This window comes from Pleurodeles waltl, chromosome 9 (genome assembly GCF_031143425.1).
Source record: "Pleurodeles waltl isolate 20211129_DDA chromosome 9, aPleWal1.hap1.20221129, whole genome shotgun sequence".
Taxonomy (NCBI): Eukaryota; Metazoa; Chordata; class Amphibia; order Caudata; family Salamandridae; genus Pleurodeles; species Pleurodeles waltl.
The window spans coordinates 404,512,148-404,535,373 of NC_090448.1; the positions used below are offsets into that span (position 1 = coordinate 404,512,148).

The 23,226-nt window shown below is 43.1% G+C and overlaps 1 protein-coding gene across 3 annotated transcripts in view; it reads left to right on the top strand.

Annotated features, from left to right (window-relative positions):
* The first annotated feature begins 5,425 nt into the window (after nt 1-5,425).
* LOC138259404 (golgin subfamily A member 4-like) overlaps nt 5,426-23,226 on the top strand; it is a 407,876-nt gene continuing 390,075 nt past the window's right edge. For 2 of the 3 annotated variants that reach the window (XM_069207147.1, XM_069207150.1), the window contains exon 1: nt 5,804-6,084. The gene's annotated coding sequence lies outside the window, so the exon portion shown is untranslated. Of the gene's footprint in view, nt 5,490-5,803; nt 6,085-23,226 lie in introns of those variants that run through there. The other variant, XM_069207148.1, reaches the window with a different exon arrangement.

Below are 23,226 nucleotides of genomic sequence, written 5' to 3' on the forward strand. Positions count from 1 at the left end.
AAGCAGATTTAAATGTGTTCTAGAGGTGTGGTAATGCTCCCAGACTAATAATTAGAATAAATATAGGCATAAAAGTCATGTTATAAATGAATATATGCACTTTTTTTAAATCCTATTTAGCATCATGTCCCGGCCTTTGCAGACTTTTAAAAGAACAATAAATGGCCAGTATTTTTCTCTTAGAAAGGTGCTAACTGTACTCGGGCATCACTAGCCTTTATCTTATTGACTCAGGGAGAATGAATGGCTGAGGAGGCCCAGTCCTATTTAAATCTGTGACTTGCAGTTGACACACAGGTTTAGGCAGGAGGTTCTTAAACTAAACTACTGAGCTATTCAGCTGCTTAATGGCCTCAATGTTCTTCATGATGATATTATTTCGAACCTCATCAAAGGATTGCAAAAAATGTAAAATACCAAGTGTACATTGTAACAAGCACATACTGATTATTTCACATTATTGTCACCTTTTCTAAAAATGCTATTGAAGCTCAAGATTGTTAAAGAAACTGTAGCAATCCTTCTTTAAATACTTTTTGGTAAACCAAGGGTCATCCTGCAGGGAATGGTAACAATCACACACTCGTTGATATGATACCAGTATGGTACCAGCCTGTGACTATCAATCCTTCCAAAACTGAGAGTATGGTCCAGAACTCGACCTTCACTTGACGACTTTGCCAGCAGATCTTTTGAAAATCCACTGTTGTTGTGGACGGGTGTACTATGTCAAGAAGGACAGAAGTCCCTGGGATCCATCTCAGCCCAACACTCTTTCCACTGCAGGGCCAAAAGGTCCAAAGTTTGGTGTTCAGGAGACTTGCTGGTGCAGAGCTATAAAGTGAAACAGTTGTGCAGCAGAGTGACGTCCCTCCTGTACTGCGTCATAGCAATTGTCATGAGTTCCACAGACACAGAAAGTAGGAGAGGGATATACCCACTGCTTACCCTACAAATACGTGACTTCTACGATCCTAGGCATGTTGTCAGACGGCCATACATGCCAGTAGGCCTGATTCAGATGGAAGACTCAAGACTTTTGAAGCAAACATGGCTGTGTTTTGGTTGTCCCCCACTTGAAATTGCCTCTGCTTCAATATAAGTCACTGGGAGAAATGCATTTCCCCAATTAATGTTTTTAATCTTCCATGTTCCTCTTCTAAAGTGTTTGCTTGTATGGAGAGGCAGCAGCAACTAAATACTGCACTACCAGGATTCATGAGACACCTCAGCTCGAACAAACATTTTTCAGGTCACAGCCTGCCAGACAGCGCAGCGCTCTGGTTTGCTAAAGACATCTTGGGGACAACCAGAAAGCTGACCTAGGAATGCATTCTGCCTGTTGCTTGCCATTGGCTTTGTAGTTTGAAACTCATATTTTCTTCCTTTCCATTTGCTGGCTTTATTTGTTTTAGGCTGTCCAGCTTGAGTTCACACCTTCCCTTGCCCAAACCCTATTTACAGTATCCATCCGAGTGCTCCCCTTCTGTAAATAAGCCTGTAAATCGTGTTCTTATCTTGTCACATTTGCTTTCCATTCAAAGGCAGAGGTCAAATGTCAGGCGCTAACTTCCGAGGGTGATTGTTTACTTTTCTTTCTCTGACTTCAAAGTGAGAGCATTTATGTGACAATCTTGCTGGATATTGGGGGTAGGAAAGAGGGTTTTTTTTCTACCAAAGACAACATTTAAATGAACTGCTTAAGTGTTTGAGAATATATCAGAATTAGGAACACAAATAAAGTACATATTGTGTTATTTCTGAAGTGTGTTGAAAACAAATATTTTAATAAATTCAAAACAAATCATTATAGTAGGTTATGCAATTTCCACACCTTTTTGTCTGTACACTGTATAGTTTTGTTAGTAAAACTGTATGTCTGTGTAAATGTAATGGTCATTTCAATTGAAAATGTGTTATCTGTAATAGCAGTGTGCTACCACACCATGAACACTCCACCCTACGTCACTCTACTCTACTCCGCAGCACTCCACATTACTGTACTCTACTCTGCACCACTCCACATTACTGCACTTTCCTCTGTACCACTCCACTTTACACCACTGCACTCTGCACCACTCCGTTCTACAGCACTGCACTGTATGCTACGTCACGCAACGCCTCTCTAATCTACACTGTACCACTCTACTCTATGCCAATGCACTCTTCTCCACTCTATTCCACACTACTGGACTCTACTACACTCCAGTCTAAGCCACAGCAATCTACTTTGCACAACTTCACTCTACATCACTGTACTCTACACTTCTCTGCAACACTACACTCAATGCCGATACACTCTATGCCAATGCACTTTACTCTGAAACACTCAACTCTATGTCCCTGCACTTTACGCCAACCTACTGTAAGCCACTCTAGCCTACTCTGAACCACTGCGCTCTACACCACTTTACTCTGCATCGTTACACTCTATGCCACTCTACACAACTGCACTCTACCCTGCACCACTCCACTCTCCACCACTTCACTCTACTCTGAAACAATGTACTCTACACCACTACACTTTATCCCACTCTATTCCACTCTGCGCCACTCCATTCTATGCCACTGGACTCTGCCACTATTCTCTTAACCACTGCACTCTATGCCAATGCAGTCTACACAACTGCACGCTATGTCATTGCACTGTAAGCCACTGCACTTTACTCTGCATCACTGTACTCTACTGCTGTCAACACCACTCTACACCATTGCAATCTGGCACTCTACCGTGCAACACTGCACTCTCAGCCACAGAACTCTATGCCACTCTACTCTGCACTCTCCACTCTACGCAAATCCATTCTACGACACTGCACTCTGTGGCAATATATTCTACTCTGCACCACTCTGTGGCACTCTACCCTGCACCACTCTAAGCAATTGCACTCTATGCCACTCAACTCTATGCCACTGCACTCTATGCTGCTGCAATCTATGCTATTCTACTCTGTGCCACTCCACTGTGCACTACTCCACTCTGCTCCACTGCATGCTTCTATGCTCCACTCTAATCTAGGCCACTGCATTCTACGATGCTGCATTGTACGCTGCTGAATTCAATGCCACTGCACTCTACCCCACTATACTATGCAACACTCTACATCAATGCAATCTACACCAGCCCGCACTACTCTATGCCACTCTACTCAACTCCACACTATGGCACTCCAGAACACAACACTCTAAGCCACTCCATTCTACAACACTCTACTCCACTCTTTGTCATTCCACTGTACGACACACATGCCACTCTCCTCTATGCCACTAACTTTTAGCCATGCTGATCAGTAGCCATGCCGGTGTACAACATGGTTTAAACACATTGGTAAAGCCAACAGCTCTTGCTTTGCCAATGCTTGTTTAAAGTTGCAAGGACACAACTCGAAAGATCAGCTGGTGGAGTTCTGAATTGCACGTGATGGAGCATTTTAGGTATGCCCTAAACGAGGTTGACAATCTTTTCACCCTAGCAGGGAGTAAGAGAGGTTAACATCACAATTAATCAACTTTTAATTTACAATATGACCAATGTGGCCACACAATGAAAACCCAAATTGGAAATAAAGTTAAAGGGCTTTACACTTACTTGCTGAGCACTTGGTGCTCAGCAAATATGTGTTGTCCAATCCGTCTAAGCATTAGTGCAAACTGAAATCATCTAAATAGCTAACAAAAATGGGGATCCCTCAAAGACAGTGAGTCACTAATAGACGTGCTGGGCTATAAGACATGGGGACAAAAAGTAAAAAAAAAAGAAATAAAGGACAAAAAGAAGTTGGAAAAATTACATCTGGGGCAAAATTAAACTAACCAAGGTTGGAAAAAAATAAGTGAAAAGGGTAGGTAAAATGGTAAAAAGGGGTCAGAGAAAATCTAAGTCCTCTCAACAAGCATTTAGGAACGTGCAGGACAGGGGTAAAGAGGTCTGTACCTCTCAATGTCCAAGGGATCTCTGCCCCTAAAAGTAACTGAAAACAATAAATTAAGGTCCAAAGTTAATGATGATTTGTCTATTGGTAATGCCATACAGATCGTAAGATTTCTTTGTCCAATCCGTTCACATCATATGACAAGCATAGGTAGACGTTCCCAAGACCGTCCTGGAAAGGTATCTGTCCTCGGTGTCCCACACAACTTTGCAACATACTGAATAGAACTAGGCTTCATATTCTTTGCTTCTCCATGTACCGGCTTCAAAGTTCATTTCCCAGGCTCTCTATGACTAACACAATAGTACATATAGTTCCAAACTAACATTTCATGTGAACTCCATCTGGAAAGAAATTACATTTTAGCAAAAAGAAAACAACTTTCCCACATTCTATGAAGCTCAGGCCTATCAGGCCTTAACACGACTAAACTAAAATAAAAAATTCAAATGGCACACTTTATTCATGTTAGGCAAACACAAGTGAGTGTTAAATTTATAAAATTGCCACGAATAAATCTTTTCTGACTTCATATCATAGTAAATTGCAAATATGAAATAACTACAGATCAATAGATATGGTGGGGAACTGCAACTTTCAACATTAACTTATAACATTTAATGCACATTGGTGATGAAAATCATTATTTCAATGATAACTATTCTCTAACATCATAAGGGAACATATGAAATCAAAATCAATGATTATTTTTCATTCTATATAGTTATACCACACACATCCTACTCTACAGTGAATGCACCTCAAAGTAGACTTTTAAGTGTACTACTTTACCATTAGCTTATTATCAATTCACATAATATAATGTCAACATGGTCAAGTGTAGATCAACATTGTGACGTCAAAAGTTGCAGTCAAAAGTCAGCTGCACCAGTCACGACACACTGCAAAGCTTTATAGATAAAACTCGTTTTATTACCACAAATTATTCACTTAAAACACCTGAAAACAAGCACTGAGCAAACTCTCTTCTAATCACACACAATTTAACACCAACAAATCAAAATAGGCTCATACGATGGTTCGTCCAGTCTAATGTAACAGCGAGATGTTCAGATGAAAATACACTGCGGTGCCACAACAATGACTAACAGCGCTTTAAAAATGCCCATAACAAAAAATACATAACGAAGCTCCTCTACATACTACATTGTGTACGACTTTGTGGTTCAGTGTCATTTGGTGGATTCATTCGAGCCCACTCAACTGCCTCTATTAAAACTCCAAGTACAGGCTACTAGTAAGCAGATTCGGTCCTCTAAAGGCACATTCTTGCAGAAACGCACGGAAGTATTCAGTTTTCTAGAAAAAGCCTTCAGAATCGTAGGTAACATTGTTTGGAAGCACTGGAAGTAAGTAACAAGATCGCTCGTTCTCTTTTTTTTCCTGTAGCCTATTTTTGTTGTTGGGTGGGGTTGGACTTCTTAGGGAGATTTTGTCACAGCCTGCGCTTCTTTTGGGCCTCTTTTGCAGGGATATTGAGCTTGTTTTGTCCCCACTTCGGAACTGACAATACTGCCCTCCACAGGAAGACAGGAGGTAAGTGCCACGTTCAGAAACTCATCTGAGTCAGGACGGTTGGCACCGAATGCCAGCCTGACAGCTGTTATACTGGCATCGGACCCTCTGATTAGTTTGTGACTGCCGGTTTCTCGCTATCCCGGCACCCTGTGGGTAGAGGTGCGTTTGTCACGGACACCGAGGGCCTGTGGTACAGATGGAGGCTGGAAAGAGCAGCCCCGTGGCCACCCTGGGTCGTGGTCTGGTCAGCCAGGGTTATTTATCCCTCTGAATCCTCCTTCTAGGCGCTGGGTGCGGGGGGTGGGAGTGCGCTGCGTGCGGGAATGCTGCTCGCCCGCATTCTTCCGTGCGCAGCCTTGGGACGGAGCTGAGACAGTGTCAGGCCGGTTTATTCCATCGCAGAAGTAACACAAACAGAGCACGTGTCATTGGTGCGCAGCCAACCCCGGGCTTGTTACACTGGGCCGCGGGTGTCCCTTGGCAGCGCCCCTTGAGGGCCGCCTGGCATCGGCCGTGGGATCTCAGCTGCTGCCGGACGTGTTTATCGGAGGCAGGGCGGACTCCGGGGGTAGAACAACTGTGCACATCAGTTTGTAAAAGGAAACGGCAAACTGTGAGTCCTAAACATCCAGCGGTGTCCTTTTTTTCACACGGAAACCGGATCGGGTATTCGCAGGGGCGGTGGTGGTGTCGGGGGCGTCCATGTGGGTAACTACTTGTGGGGTATTTGTTTTAAAAATAAACGTAAAGTCAATGGCGTCTGGACAAAGTTGCTGTATCTTGGACGTTTGGAGTGGTCGGAGGCAAGAAGAGATTGTTTATATGAACTATTTGTTTTTAAGCAGCGTTTCATACTGCACTTATACCCATACCAAGCTCTGTAAACAACTAGTAATGCTATTATTCACTTTAATGGCGCAGAGTTCAATGACCTCCGAAAGATGGAATTCTGAGTGGGCCTTTCTTGGATTCGAAATTGTGAACTGCGGATCACCCCATGTTTAAGCGGGAAATATTGAACACAGCGAACAGCTCCTTTTGACGAGAATCCTTTCACAAAATATTCTGTTCCACATTTTCAGGCATGAGACATGCTATAAAGCTCCCTACCGCAACCCCTTATAATTTATTTGAAAAAGAGCTGGGATGTGGAACATTGAGGGCTACTTGCTTTCGTTTTCGAGGGATCTTTGTGTGCATCCCTGTGAACTCGTGTGGTGTGTGTTTGTTGGTGTGGCTGCGGAGCTCAGGATCTACGAAAGCTTGAGCAAGTAGGAGATGACCAGGCGCATGTGCATAAATGCGGGGATACACAGACATTTTCCTGACGCAGGGACTTCCTGGAAAATGTTTGCTCTTATAAAACTAGTTGTGACTTCTTGATCTGAAGCTTGGCTCCCAGGCTACATTGGCAGTGTATGCCCCAGCACCATTCAGTGTTGGCAGTGGCATGATGGTGGATCCCTCAGACCCCTCATAAAATTAAATCTATTTGTCAGGTTGCATCGGGATAGCGCCAATATTTTCAACAGATGTAAGTCTTTATACTGATTTGATCAAGGTGTCAGTGTTGGTGCCTGAGCCCTCTTATGATGGATAGGATGGTACAGAGACCATATAGTATGAGCCTCAATGAGAGAAGTCTCTCCAGAATTATAATTATGGTTTTTGGTGTGGAGTAGACTGGGTATCAGAGCTCTTAACCCTGTGTGGCAGGGCTGCCCACCATTCTTGAGATTCCTTTTCTTTGTTGGGTTGCTGCTGTGAGACTAGTCAGCCAAGGACATAAGGCGGATACACTTTCAAGGGTCTAGAAGAGTTCCAAGGCAAGAACCAGCATGCTTAGCACAAGTATGCCCCCTTTACTTGAACAAAACCCAGAGTATAGTCAGTGTTTTCGTCCTAATACTAAGAGTAGTACAGAGGCAAACCAAAGTAACATTTTTAATACAAGCAGATCTTTTGTCTGTCAGTGCCATGTGAGTCAAGCCACTCATGTTTTGTAACATGCCTCCTTTAGCTAGTGGACCTGCTCAGAAAAGCACATCAAAGGAAGTAGGTGTCATGTGCTTTCACTTTTTATTTAAGGCACAGAGGCTTTAGTTTCAGAAGCTCTTGCGGAAATCTGGTTGTGTTTGTTGTAACACATATTGTTTAAGGGTCACTCTCAGCAGAGACTTGAGTGAGTCAGGCTCAATATTTGGGAGGATCGATCCTTGTTCCAGAAGGATTAGGGCAACATTTCTTTTCGGTTAAGCTGAGATAATCCTGCACAATGGTGGAACAATATCTCTTAAAATGAAACTCTGCCATTTAAAAAATAAATAAAACCGAGGGCAAAGTTCCTGGTCTGAATATGTTGGAGTGGCACAATTATGTAAACAATACACCCGACCCAGTCAGTTTAATTAAAAAAAGCAGTAGTAGAAAAACAAATGGAACATACAGCTCAAATTCTTAAAGAAACAGTATCACTATAACACAGTTGATCTCGTACAATTAACTGTATCAGGTGGTAACTGGTGTTGATTAGGCCAGGGATGCAGGATTTAAGGACACATTGATGGGAAGTCGATAACAGCAATGAACATTGAGGCTCAGGAGTTATTTGATGGAGGAGGAGAACCGTGAATAGTGGTTCTCACTCAGCCATAGCAACAGGAGCACACAGACAATTGGAGCATTGGAATGTCTAGTCACAAGCTGCTGAGTTCCAGAATTTGGAATCATTAAATGCGTAGACCTTTGTTTTATCCGCAAGATCGTGTGAAGGTGGTCAGGAGAAGCAGCTGATGCCGTAATGTTATCATGATTTTGGTGGTAGAAATTGATTGCCCATATTGAGGGTTCTTCATTTAAGTCGGTAACAATGCATTCCTCATGTTCACTAATTTTTGTGTGTAGTTTTTTGTGTCTGCCATCTAGTGTAGTCACAAGATACAAAGTTCCAGAATTTGGAATCATTCAGTGCAGTGGTTCCCAACCTGTGGGCCGGGGACCCCTGGGGGTCCGCGAAGCCTCCTCAGGGGGTCCGCGGCTGCTTAAAAAAATTAACAATATTAGGTCCCAGCTATCAGTAATGACTCCTTGGGGGTCCCCGTGTTCCAATAATGATCCAGTGGGGGTCCCCGGGCTCCAGTATTGATAAAATGGGGGTCCACAGAAGTCAAAAGGTTGGGAACCACTGATTCAATGTGTTGACCTCCGTTTTGTCCCCAAGATCCTGGGAAGGTAATCAAGAGAAGTAACTGATGCGGTAATGGTATTTTGATAATGGTGGAAGCAATTGATTGCCTATAATAACGGTTCTACATGTGAAGACCTTAACGATGCACCCCTCATATTCAATAATTTTTGTAGTTTTTAGGTCGAGCATAGCAGCGTGAAAGGGCTGCTCTTTTCGACCTCTTGTAATCTATTCTGCAGGCTTTAACCACACCCATCTCATGCCCATCACTTTCATTTCTTCCTGGGCCTGCCTTTCAAAATTCCCTTGATGTCGTAGGGAAATGCTTTACGTCTGTCTCGCCTTGAGGTTGCTTTGTTACCACCTTGGAGACTGACCCTGTTACATGGATTATTGCACGATCAGCGAGATACCTTAGTGTGGCGCTCTATTTTTTCTTCTGCCGCGCCGCTTCGCAATGTCTGGCTGTATGTTGTTTCTTCCTCTCCCTTGCTTTGAGCATGTCGTTTTTTCTTCTTTATTTCATATTTATTTGATCTTTTTTTTAAAAAAGTTAATTGAGCGCAGACTCAATTGGAGAACCGTTTTACATTACAGTGAAGTTTCATATAGCGCTAAATCTAAGGGGCGCTTTAAATGACTACCACAATAATAATTGTGCTAATATACAAACTGGAGCAGTTACAGCAATAAAAAACACAGAAATCCTCAACGTGGCCCTCTCGGCACAGCGGGAGAGCCAATAATACAAATACTCACTGCACTTGGGGAAACTCGCCCCATAATGCTTTGCAGGCATTTCTTTTTCAAAACATTTTTGCCCATAACTCAGCCTGTGGTGGTCCTAGGACAGTAGAACCACCATCAAAGAAGTCATCACGACACACTCTTTCTGTCCAGATCATCTCTGGGTCACCAAAGTAAGTTGGGAGGGACCCCAAAATAGTAACTTCCCCACCATTTATTGTCTTTTTAAGCTCTCATGGGTGGAACTTTTGTTTTATAGCTTGGAGTAGTTTGTATTTTATGGGTCTTCGTTGCAAAAGTATTGCAGTAGGCCTGCTAGGCCTCAAAATGTGTACGACACTATGGGGGTCATTCCGACCTTGGCGGGCGGCTACTGCCGCCCGCCAGGCGGAAACCGCCATGCGGCCGCCTATGCAGCCGCACTCACGCGGCCCCCATTCCGACTTTCCTGCTGGACCGGCGGGCGCAAACCAAGTTTGCGCCCGCCGGCCCAGCGGGAATGAGGCCGCAACACAGGAGCCGGCTCCGAATGGAGCCGGCGGTGTTGCGGCCGTGCGACGGGTGCAGTTGCACCCGTCGCGCTTTTCACTGTCTGCCATGCAGACAGTAAAAAGCTGTCCGGGGCCCTGTTAGGGGGCCCCTGCACTGCCCATGCCAATGGCATGGGCAGTGCAGGGGCCCCCAGGGGCCCCAGGACACCCCTTACCGCCAGCCTCTTCCTGGCGGTGAAAACCGCCAGAAACAGGCTGGCGGTAAGGGGGTCATAATCCCCAGGTCAGCGCTGCTTGCTGCACTGCCCTGGCGGATTATCACCGCCGGGGCAGAAACGGCGGAAAACTGCCGGCCCCGGCGGTGCGACCGCGGCTTTACCACCGCGGTCAGAATAGGGAAGAAAGCACCGCCAGCCTGTGGCAGGTGCTTTCAGTCATTATAGCCCTGGCGGTCTCGGACCGCCAGGGTCAGAATGACCCCCTGTGTCTTCTATGGGCTACGTATATGGTTACACTGCATTACTTTCTGCTGTTCTGTTTTCATGCTGTTGTACCCTCTAGGGGTTGACTACATGGTTACATACAAATGCTATTTTTATTAAGGTGTCCTCTAGTGGATGTATTGAGCATTACAGTCAAGACACTACAATATTCGCTGCACTCAGAAACTCACTCCATAATGCTTTGCGGGCCATTAATTTTACAAAACATTTTTGCCCATAACTCACAGCACAACGTGCTCTTTCTGTCTAGGTCATCTCTGGGTCACCACACTAGATTGGGGAGAGGGGCAAGATAATAATACAAAACAATAAAATAAATAATGGCAACATTTTCATTTTTTGCCACAGTTTGAGGAAGAATGTAATTGGAAGTGCTTTTGGTATATGCAGGGCCACTAGAATTTTGTGGTAGAGAGGACCAAATTATGCAGCAGGTTTGACCAATTTATATGGCAAGAAAAGTCCAGTTATGCATTTACAACACCAATAGCTCTAACTCAAGCAAATGTTAGACCTATTGCATTGCAAATGCTTGTTATCTTCAGTGTTCCTCATGATGCATCCTAGGAGATTATAAAATTCTTCACAATACTAACAAAGAGATATATGAAAGAATTATTAAAGTTTTCTAACAGAACAAGGGCCTTCATGACATGTTATTATTACAATCTCGATTTTCAATCAAATGCATTGAGTGGCATATCAACTAGATATTGCGCTCGTCATTTTTTAGATCCCAACCTTTTTTCTTGCTTTCCATTTGCTGGCTTTATTTGTTTTGGGCTGGCCAACATGACTGTGGTCCTTTCCTCGCCAAAGCCTTATTCACAGAGTGCTTCCGAGTGCTCCCTTTCTGTAAACAGGCTTGTAAATCTTGTTCTTATCTCATCACATTTGCTGTGCACTCAGAGACTGAGGTCAAATGCCAGGCTCTGTCTTCTGAGTGTGCTTGTTTACTTTACTTGTTTTTTATGATCAAAAAGAATCATTAAACTAGGTGATGCAATTTCTACACATTTTCGTCTGTGCACTGTATGGTTTTATTAGTTAAACTGTATTCCTGTGCAAATGTAATGGTTATTTCAAATAAAATTGTGTTGTTTGTAATGGCAGTGTGCTAGCACGCCATGAATACTCTACGCCACTCCACTGCACTCTGCACCAATCTACACTACTGCACTCTACCTCGCACCACTCCATGCCACTGCATTCTGCACCAATTCACTGTATGCCACTGCACTGTACGCCACTTCAGGCTATGCCGCTCTACTCTGTACCACTCTACTCCATGCCAATCCACTCTTCACCACTGTACACCGCTGCCCGTTTTGCCATTGCACTCTACAGCACTTCAGTCTAGGCCACACCAATCTACCCTGCACAACTCCACTCTATGCGCTGTATTCTATGACACTCTGCAGAACTACACTGTATGCCACTGCACTGTACGCCAGTCCACTCTACGCCAATGTACTTTACTCTGTAACACTCAACTTTATGCCCCTGCACTTTGTCAATCCTCTGTATGCCACTCTAATCTACTCTGCACCACTGCACTCTATGCTACTGTACTCTACACCAATTTACTCTACCTAATTACACCCTATGCCATTCTACAAAATGCACTCTCCTGCACCACTTGACTCTACGCCACTTCACTCTACTCTGAAATATTCTACTCTACGCCATTGCACTCTACTATGCTCTGTACTACTCCACTCTATGCCACTGCACTCTACACCAGTGCACTCTCCACAACTGCACGGTCATTTCACTCTACGCCACTGCACTCTACTGCGTATCACTGTACTCTACGCCACTGCTCTCTGTACCACTCTACTCCACTCTTCTCTACAACACTGCACTTTCTGCCACTCAACTCTACGTCACTCTACTCTACAATACTGCACTTTATGCCACTAAACTCTACGCCACTCCACTCTACACCACTGCACTCTGTGCCACTGCACTTATGGCACTAAACTCTACTCTGCACCACTCAGTGCTACTCTGCTCCACACCAGTCTGCGCCACTGCACTCTATACCATTCGACTTTACTCTGCACTCTATGCCACTCAAATCTACTCTGCTTCACTGCGCTCTGCATTGCTCAACTATACGCTACTCCACCCTGCACCATTCTACTCTGCGCCCCTGCACTCTAGACCACGCCACTGTACTCTCATCTGCACCACTCTCATCTGTGCCACTTGCCTCTGCAACACTTTGCTCTGTGCCTCTCCACTCTGCGCCATTCCATTCTGATGCTGCACTCTATGACCCTGCACTGTATGCCACTGAATTCAGTGCAGCTGCACTCTATGCCACTCTACTCTGCAACACTCTACGCCAATGCCCTCTACACCAGACCACTGTGCTCAGTGCCATTCCAGTGTATGCCACTCTACACATCTACACACAGTGCCACTCCAATACACTACGCTGTCTGCGACTCTACTCTGCTCCACTTTTTGCAGTTCCACTCTATCACACTCCATGCCACTCTCCTCTATGCCACTAACTTTTAGCCATGCTGAACAGTTGCTACACTGGTGTACAACATGGTTAAACACATTGGCAAAGCCAATAGATCCTGTATAAGTGAGACCTGTTGGCTTTGCCAATGCTTATTCTTGTTTTCTAATCTGTCTGAATCCTTTGTTAGGTTGTTGGTCCATGTGTATTGCTTGATCAGTCAAGTCAATTAGAATCATCAGCACGTGATTGACTTAGAGTTGTAACCAGTACCAGCTCCTGAAGATGGCAGCTTGACCATCGTCTCATGTGGTATAGAAGAACAGAAGTTTAAATGTCGTATTGTGCAACACAAGGTTGTGGTTATCTTCTTAAGTGGTCAGTGTGTTGTTCTCGGTTATCTGGGAAAGGATCCTTCCTTCGGAACTCCGTGAATAAGAAGTACCTGGTAGATGGACATCTGAGCTTTCAGCTCTGCACCTCAGTAGCACTTGTGCACAGTTATAAATGTCTTTGTGACATGAAAGAAAACAGTTTCCTAGAAAGCATATTTCCAGTGAACTAAATGGTAACTGTTCTTGTTTCTTTCTAATTAAACAACTATGAAATCGGTGCAGCTGTGTTGCCACCTACAGTCTGCCAGTGAGCAATCGGGATCAGTACACCAAAGGTCGGTATCAAGTAGGAATCTAATATAATAAACAATTGTTGAGCTTAGTAAAATTATAATAGTGAGATAAACCGGGACTAAATTTGTTATGACAGCTTCAGGTGAAGAAAAGAATGCTAGGAGTTGCCAGCACCAGACATAAATTTATCAAAATATCCATGTGCCATGTCAACAAATTAAAACAGGATAAGTAATGTGATAGGAGGGTTCAATGGTCCTGTAATGTTTCTGTTGGGTTTTCCATGCAGATGTCCTGAGACATTGCAAATGAGAGTTCTGGATGTAAATGTCATGACATGTTTTGTATTATCTATGGAAGGAAACCCAATTCATCCCACATTTCGAGGTCTTTCCTAATTATAGGTGATTACTGCCACCCCTGCTTATCCATTGGTCTGCTGTTGTCAATCACATTTCTCTTTTGCTGACTACAGCATACAGCAAGGGGCATAAGCCTCTCTTTACTTACATCTTTAACGTATATCATGATGGTTATCTAACCAGCTCAGCCAGACCTGACAACGAAAGTACACCCACCTTGACTCAGCTCAGCTTACCACTCATCCACAAGCAAAAGCAGAAAGACAGTGTCTCTTCTGTACCCCTGTCTGCCTGATGTTTTCAAGAACATTCTCTACCCTCCTGGACCTCTCTGCGGCATTCAAGACAGTATCTCACATTATATAACTGGTCAGTCAGCCTGGACCCCACTGCTCCAATCCCTTCAGCCTCATCTGTGTAGTACAGAAAGGATCATCTCTCAGCCAAACCCCCTTCAGCACATACATGATTCTATTTACAAGCATAATCTGCACCCATGAGATTGATGGCCTATCCTATACCGACAAGACACAGTTGATCTTCTCCACCTCGGACAAAAGTCACAACACCCAAACTAAGTTTGCCACCTGCATGACTGAGGTCACCAACTGGATGAAGACCAACTGTCACCTGTGAGACTGTCCACCAAAAAGGCAGAGGTCATGATTTTCGTGAAGAACTCATTGCTGTGGCACTCCACATTGTGGCCAGCTAAACTCGGTTCTATCCCCACTCCTGCCATCCACACCTAGAACCTCAGGATTATCATCAACAGCAACTCAACATGATCACCCAAGGGAGCGCTGTCACAGCCTCCTGCGTCTGTACCACAAAGATGCTGAGGAAAATCTTTAAATGGCTCCCAACCAGAACATGTAAAACCATTACACAGGACCTTGTCACAAACAAAACGAACTAGGGGAACACCCTTTATGTCTCTATCAACTAGCAACTCAACAGGTGACTTCAAACCATTCAGAATTCAGCAGCCAGGGTCACACTCACCCTTCCACGCCACATGCACATCAGCCCACACCTCAGGGAGCTCCACTGGCTTCCAATACAGAAACGGGCACATTTCAAACTTCTTACACACGTTCAAAGCTCTGCGCAACATGGACCCAGCCGACCAAAGCCACCAGGTCTCATTCCACAAACAAAGCAAGCACCTTCTCTCCGCTTACATTCCCTTCTTACACAGAATGAGAGCCGGCATTCAGGACTTCTGGTACACTGCTTCTAAAACCAGGAATGACCTGCTATTGAACATATGGCTCTCAAAATAGACTTCCACCTACCCCCTGTAGGCCAAGACAGCCTTGCACCTGCATACAGCACCAGGATACCCTATTGGGTGATAGTGCGATTTACAAATACACATAGCACAACCACACCCGTTCTGCTGGGTATCTTCTGTTCTCTGGTGAGCTTCCTCCTAGAGTTGGACTTGGTCCAGAAGGATTCAAAGTCATAATATTTAGATTCCTTCCCTAATGAGCCTCCTTTGACCCATTTGACCATGCAGAAAACACATCATCTCTAATATATCCAGAAAAACTCCTCTGCCACTTTATCACACTTTTGAAACACACTACTGGGTTTTCATCTGATTAGGGAAACTGAATTGCCACTAATAGCAGTGTGGAGAGACTTAAAAGCCACAACTAACCAAAATAACCCTAGATTAAACATCCCCTTCAAGTTGTCAGCCTTTAACAGATAAGCTACAATGTTTTTTCCGCACTTGAAAGCTTAGCCTTCCAAATATTTGCACATCATTCCTCGAGTGGTAAACATATCACATTACTCATTAGAAACCTATTGAGTAACATGCAGAGTACCCCCAAGGATTAACATGCCTTCACAACGACTCACTGCATAGTTAACATATCTTATCCCCCTGATCCTGCCCTTCAGTCTGAAATCCCACAACAATGCTAATGCAACACAAGTCATCTTAGTAGATGTATACCTCCCTGCCGGCAGTCACAACTGGAATGTCTGCATGAAATCAATATCTTGATAATCATGGGTCACCTGAAAATAACCCAGATGAGACAATTATAGTCATGTAATGCAATCTAACTGGCGGTCCGGCCAGCATGGGCCCATTTTCCTGTCCTAGCCAAAAACCCACAGTTTATGGTCTTCATACTCTCATTAGACACTCACATCAAGAAAGTAGTCCAGGCATGCTTCATTAATCTCCTCGCACTATGCCATATCTTAGCATATATACCATACAAGGTTAAATGTCATAGTTGCCTTAATTCCTTCACATCCGACTACTTAAACTCACTATTCACACTCTAAACTCTACAGAAAATCGCAGCCTTTCTAGCAATACACACTCATCTAATACCACCTTTTCATCCACATTGAGAACCTTACGCAGGCTCCTTATCACCCAGTGAGTCAGTTTCAAGGCACACTGCGTAAAGGGCTTACCATGGGAAGGGGACACGATTCTTTAAGGTTAAGGTGTCGAAATACTTACCTAGATGAATGCTGAGATCAAATGATGTCTTTTGAGCCTTCAGAAGCCTGTCCACAAACTAACACGTTGAGGGCAAGTGTTCCTTTGAACTGTTTTGGAATGTTTTACTTCCCCACATTTCCCCAACACAGCACCACCTTGTTTTTAGGAATATATTTGAAATCTGACTGTTAACCCCACTCACAGACCTACATAGTCCAGCCGCAAATACAACTGACAAATTACGTTAAAACGTATAGTCACGAACCAACAATCCACAAAATCAATACCTTTAGCCAGAAATCACAAATGGATGTCCCTTGAAAAAATATCTATCCGATGTTAAATAATAATCTTACAAAACGTTAGGGCACGTCGTCAACAAGGACTAATCTGCAAATAGGAACAATTGAGGGCCACTGGGTTATGGAGGGAAGGGGCAGCTTGCATGTGATGCCTGGATGTGAGCATAGGCAGTTGATGATCACCACACATGGATTCAGAGACCAACAGCATCATGTAAACGGTCTAAAGGTAAATCATAAAAAGAAGATTCCAATTACAAACATAAAATACTAATTTACTAAGTCAGAGTCTCTCTGTCTCTCTCTCTACCATGTCCTCTCCCTCCCTATCTTACTTGCTCATATATATCACAGACTCCAAGGCGGGGTGGGGTGTTGAGGTAGTGGGAAGGTCATATCTTCGCTTCCCCTTTTTCAGAATACCTCTTTTTTGGGCTATTGTAAGAACGCAGGCTCATGGCACACACTGTTAGAGGTTATTCTATAGGAAAACTGTAAATCACACATCCACAGTACATGAACATGGGCTTGGCATACATTAGCAAGGCACACCCTTCTTTCCTTTGTCACCTTTTGAAGCCTGTTCACTGCAATACACTCACTGCCACTGAAGCTTGGGGAATTGATGTTAACAATTTTCAACTGCAGTGACGACACAGCTTTATTCCAACAAATTCCCTTTAGGCTTAAACATTCATCAGTAACTTTGTTTGAATAGTTTATAATAAATTATTAATTACACAAATTCTAAGGTGTACTTTGGATGCCCATTGGGTGTGTGCTGATAGGTAGGCTAAATTGAGGTCTTGAAATGATTTACTGCTTGTCATTTTTGAGCCAACTCTAACTTACGACAAATATGGCAATCTATTCCATCTAAGATCTAATCAGCTATTTATGCTGCTGGAGGTCAAAGCATGATATGGCGAAACACCATTGCCTGCACTGGTGATAGATTTTGAGGTGAGAACTAATCCCTTTTTTGTTTATGATGCTACTGTCTGGGAATTTGTTCCATCTAAATTGATCTATAAGTATTTTTCAGACTGGAAAGATTCTTAAACTTCTTGCAAATTCTCTGACTATAACTTTTCATAATTGGTATCCGTTTAGCTTGAGATGAATTATGATGATGAGAGCCCATTGTTCATCTTGAGCCAGGAAGTGTAAGCTGAGCGGAGGCCATTGTGCTGCTGTGTGAAATTTACCGCAAATTTTAAGTTGTCAGACTAGATTCAAACTATCTTATTACATTTAATTTTATAAATGTTATGCAATGGATTAACATAGAGCTTTTGCACTATAAGGTATTAGTTTGTTTCACACTATAATGAGGAACTGATGTATATAACAAACATTAAACACTTGTCATCATACAGTTGTCATCATAGTGTTTATTGGAATCCGGGTTCAGTAGGGATTCGGTTATTCAGATAAATATGAAAGTGATAAGTTTAGATACTTCTGTGGAACAACAGTAACATAGGTTTGGTTCTTAGGTCTTTCGGGAGGGCGTTCCAGATGGACTTTGCTTCAGAGTGGTGCAATTATGATTGTGTAGTCTCAACTGTGGATGTTTTTTTAACATAAAGAGTTTTTGCTGTCGACACGCTTTGGCCACCTGAAATCGTAAATATGGTTGCCAGATAAGGAGGTTGATTTAGGAATACTCCCTGTAGCTGCACACTTGATATTGAGTTTTTGCTACTGCTAAAGCGATGTTTTTGGAAATGTTCAAACAATTTGTAGTCTACCTTCAGGCTAGTTTCTCTGGTCGCTGAAATCCCTTAATTGTATCAAAAAGATGAGCTTGAAGGCTGTGCAATAGTCTGGGCACCATATCATATACACATTATATTTTTAATGAGTACATAGTTAAGTCCAGGTTTTTGTTAATAGTGACCAAACAATATTGCAAAATTATTTGTCCTCGTCGTTGTAGTTAATTTTTCAATTTTTTCTTTATTTGTTTGTTTAAAGTATTTCTATACCACGGTCCCAGCCACGAGGCAGTGGAGCACCTTAAAGGTAACATAGTGATCTAAGAAGACCATTACAAAACCAGCACTGGCAAAGCCTCTCCTTGTTGATCTATTGGCTTTGCTAATGCTTTTTGCCGATGCTATGCTAAAATAAATAAATAAAAAAAGCACAATGACGTGCCCTGTGCCAGTAGGCCGTGTTATGCTGTTGGTGCAGCTATGCATGATCATAGTGACGTAAGCGCGCTCCTGCATGTGCAAGAGAAATACACGGATGACATTTGTTTTAATTTACTGATCCAAAGTGGTGGATGCTACTTAGATTGATTAAATAAAAACAAATCACTCTTCTTCCTCAGAAGTGCTTTTTACAACACGGAGTGGCTCAGCAGGAAATGGTAGCTGCCGGGTCCTCCCCCAAAAAACAAAAAGCTAATAAAATATGCAGTGTATCTAAATGGTGAGGAGCAATGGTGGGGGCGTGGGGTCTCAAACAGTGGGTGGTGGAAGTAGCAACAGGCAAGTGGAAAAAGGTGCTGTGGACTACAGAGTGACCCGGCAGCAAACAGCAGTTGCCGGGCTCTCAAAAAAATTAAAATGAAAGTATTTACTTTATTGTGAGAGATAAGAGAGCAATAGAGGAGAATATTGGGGGGCAGGGTTAAGGGGAAGCATTAGGAGGGTATTAGAGGGAGTGAGTAGCACATGAGAGATATTAAGAAAACATATGCAGCGTCTTAGCGTGCTTAATACAAAATAAAAAAGTAGTTTCCTACATTCGAGCAGTTTAAGGTTACAAATCAGCCAATCAAAAGCTTGATAAAGATGTTATGCTCCAGGGCAGGGACAAATATAATAAAAGGAGGCAAGCCATCAAATAAGAAGCAAGCAAATGATAGTGACAATAAAGCCAACAAACAAAGCAATGGGCAGGCTTTAAGCCCACTGTTATTTTGATATGGCCCACAACAGGCTTCAGCCTACAGACACCTAAAAACTGTCTGGTAGGCGCAGGGTTGTAAGCAGAGATGAGTTCAGTGAGAATTCATTAAAGGCGGTAAAGCCTAAAGACTTGTGTCTTTAGGTCTTTCTGGAAAGCAAGGTTTAGATTTAGCCTGATGTGATGTCCAGTGGGGTTGATTTGAGAACCTCACAAGCGGTCCGACCTTTCGCCCAGTCTTTTTCTGTTAGTCAACCTCTGCTGGGTATGGCATTCAGCTGTACGTAGTCGGGTTTTGGCACAGTGCCTGCCCACTGTACCTTTCTCAGCTGTATCACTTAATCCCTTTAAAGTGTTGGGTTCAAGACATTCAGAAAGCTTTCCGCCTGATTTGTTCAGTGGGAGGTTTGGAAATGCACCAAGCTGCTTCCACATCCCTATTTCTCTTGGTTTAATGAAAAAGCAAATCTGTGAACCAAGGCTGACTTAGCTTTTCCCATAAGTGATTTAATGGAATTGGGGCATGGAAATCAAGGTACTCTGTATATCGTATTGTTGCCTTAAAGAAGTATTAATGACAGTGGATAAGCAGTTTGGTTGAGTATGGGTTGGACAATATCTGCAATAGCAGAAGACATCATTGGTTTCTGTGGATGTGACCAGATTTTCCTTCTTTTGGGTTCAGGGGATGGTTGTATTGTGCTGGACTGTATAAGAAAATGGGCAGGAAAATGGCCTGACCTATCAGTATTAAGATGGCGAGTGTTTCACCAGCGCAGAAAGGGGAAACTATAAAGTCTAGAAGTCCCTTAATTGTAGGGAGCTGGAAAGAGTTATATGAAGTTGAGAAAAAGGCTGAGAGGACTTTGAGATACAGAAAAGAAGAAAAAATGGAGGGAAAGTGTATTTTACAGTAAAGGAAATATTTGAAGAGGAATGGAGATCCTTCCGTTTTGTCTGCGTGATGGCATAGCTTTGTTGTGCAAGAAAGTCAGTGATGGCTTGCCAGTCTAAATTCAATCTGGATTTTGTAATTGAATGTAATCAAAATTGTACACATGGTTTGAGGTGAAACATGTCTGAATGATGGCCATTAGCAGACCTTGCATTAATGAGCATGCAGAAAAAATGGTTGCTTATAGTAAATGTAGAAGCAAAGGAACTGGTGTTGCAGTTTATGTAGATGAGATTATTTTATTTGATCCTCCTTGTGGATGGATGCTTCTTACTTGGTGAGTAATGAGTGATGGATAATAGTGACTTTTGGATAAGCAGTATTATTGAAACATTCTTGGAAGTCTCGGAGTGAGTGCCTGACAGGTAAGAGTATTGGAAGAAGAGCTGTAAGTATTTGTCGGTGGAGGTTTAGACGTGAAGGAAAAAACTGCCTTTGTGCAGGCGCTTTCTAGATGGTGGCCTGACAGGATTTGTATGGTCACTCATAAGAGTTTTGAAGCTCAATGACTACAGAGATCACTAGCCAAGCTACGATTTACAAATCATCATGGAAAAGAACTACGATACCAAGGGCAATGATGCATGCACATTCCAACAGCAGTAGATGTGTTTCTTGTTCGTTGTCAGCTTGAGGATTCCCGATACGACTCTTTTAAGGACTTTAGGGGCTCGTTTATACTTTTGTGGACAGTCTGCCATCCTGCAAGGCCAGTGGAGGCCTTGACCTTTGCTTTTCTAACGGAGGCCCACCCGCCATATTTAGAGATCCCTAGCTGGGGGCGATGTGTATAACTTTATGCATTTGCTAGTGCAACAGTAGCATTAAAGGCAGGGCAGAATGCTAAGCAGATACCATATTTGTATGCCCGTCCTTTGTTAATTTTTGTTTAACACCAACTTCCAAATTATGAGTTTCTGTGTGTATTCAAAAACAACAGCACTAAACAACTATACAAAAAATACGTACACCTGTATGTTGATAGAGGATTTTTTTAATCAGTCCTCCTCATTGACTGGTCTGTTCAAGTGTCAGTCATATTTTGCTTACCCACCAGAGCATACAGCAGGTGGGAACGGGTCAGTCTATTTGTTCTTACAGTGTGAGTGATGGCCTTTTGCCTGATCACCTGCCCACAGCTGCTTAAAAATAATATGCCAGGCCTAATGTGCCGTGGATGCTAAGCTACTCCTTTACTTTGATATTTTTGATAATTGTTTTTGCTTATTGCACATACTTGCAAAAAAAAACATTGCTTGCTTGCCACGGCCAGGCATATCATCTTTGCCATGCTTGATTTCCTTTCAGCTGAATGCCACAGGGCGGAGATCCTAAACCTGAAATTACTCTCATTATTTACTGAGCGCAATGTAAACACCACGCCCTGATGAGCCCCAGAGACATGAAATGCATAATAGTGAAATACAGAGCCGAGATTGAGTTACCACTAGTACAGGAAATACATTACCTGATGTTGCATACCTGGCTGGACTATAGGAGAGTTGCAGTTACACTGCTCTTTGTTTAGTAGGGAACAGGTAAGTCTCTTTTTGTCCTCATATAGGCTCAGGGCGGGTGACTGTTTGATCCAATTTCATCTCATTGAAGTGCTAAATAAAACGTTGGGCAGCAATGGATCATTCTGTGAATCGGGCTGTTTGTGCCTGCAGAAATGCTCCGTGCATCTAGCCGAATGTTATTTATTAACGCAGGGTTTGCACAGTTGTATAATTTTGTATTGTATGCCATAAATACCTCATTCATTTCAGTTTGGGTACACGCTGTTTTGCCCCCGTTCACCCTTAATCTGTTCAGCAGGCAAGCCACTGTGTGCAGGCCTGGTCAGCCACGCAAGCAGGCATTCTGCCTTGCCCTTCTCAGCATGTGTCCTGGTTATATATTTCATATAAATAAGGCCCCTTGAGAATTCTAGGACTTTAGCCTATTTCTTTATCTCAGCTAACAATTGGTGGTTTATGTGAGTGTCCCTCAGCATCAATTGTTCCTCAGTAGGAATGGATTTTCCCCATTTTTTAAGTTTTCCTCTGGCATTTTACATGGCCCACTAACTGGCTTTACATTGTTCTCTTACTATTACTTGGAATGCCCCCCATTTCCTCAAGATGTCTGAGGCCACACATAAAATAATGTTGACGTGCATAAAAGGTCTATCTTCTAAGAAGGAACACTGTAACCTCCAAGTAGCAATCACTGTGTGCGGGTTTATCCATTCCAGCGCAATCAGAAGTGGGTCATTGTCTGACCATATTCTCACCACATATTACTAGTAGATAATGGAGCCTATTAAGGGCTAAGAAGTCGGGACACAATATAGCCTGACATGGAAGCCATATGTCGGGGAGTGATTTGAGTACAGACCCACTTCTGGTTGTTATTTCTCAGAATGCATCAATGAGGTCCCAACCAGCTCTTCAATTTGTCAGTATCCTAATTGTCTTTCTTAGCAAGGTGTCTGCTTATGGTGGCCGTGAACTATCCAGATCTAAATCTAGTATGCCGTTGTAGCTGCCACCCTTTAACAGCTGGGTAATTGGCTATCTCGATAATCGTTCACACTGTTGTGTAAAGTCCTGTTGAGCTGTATTAGGTGCAGTTCCTGGTCATCAAGTATTCATCGTAGTACTACATATCTTCCCTCTTTGAGTGCATCCTTCTAATGGAACAAAGGGAATACCATGTTG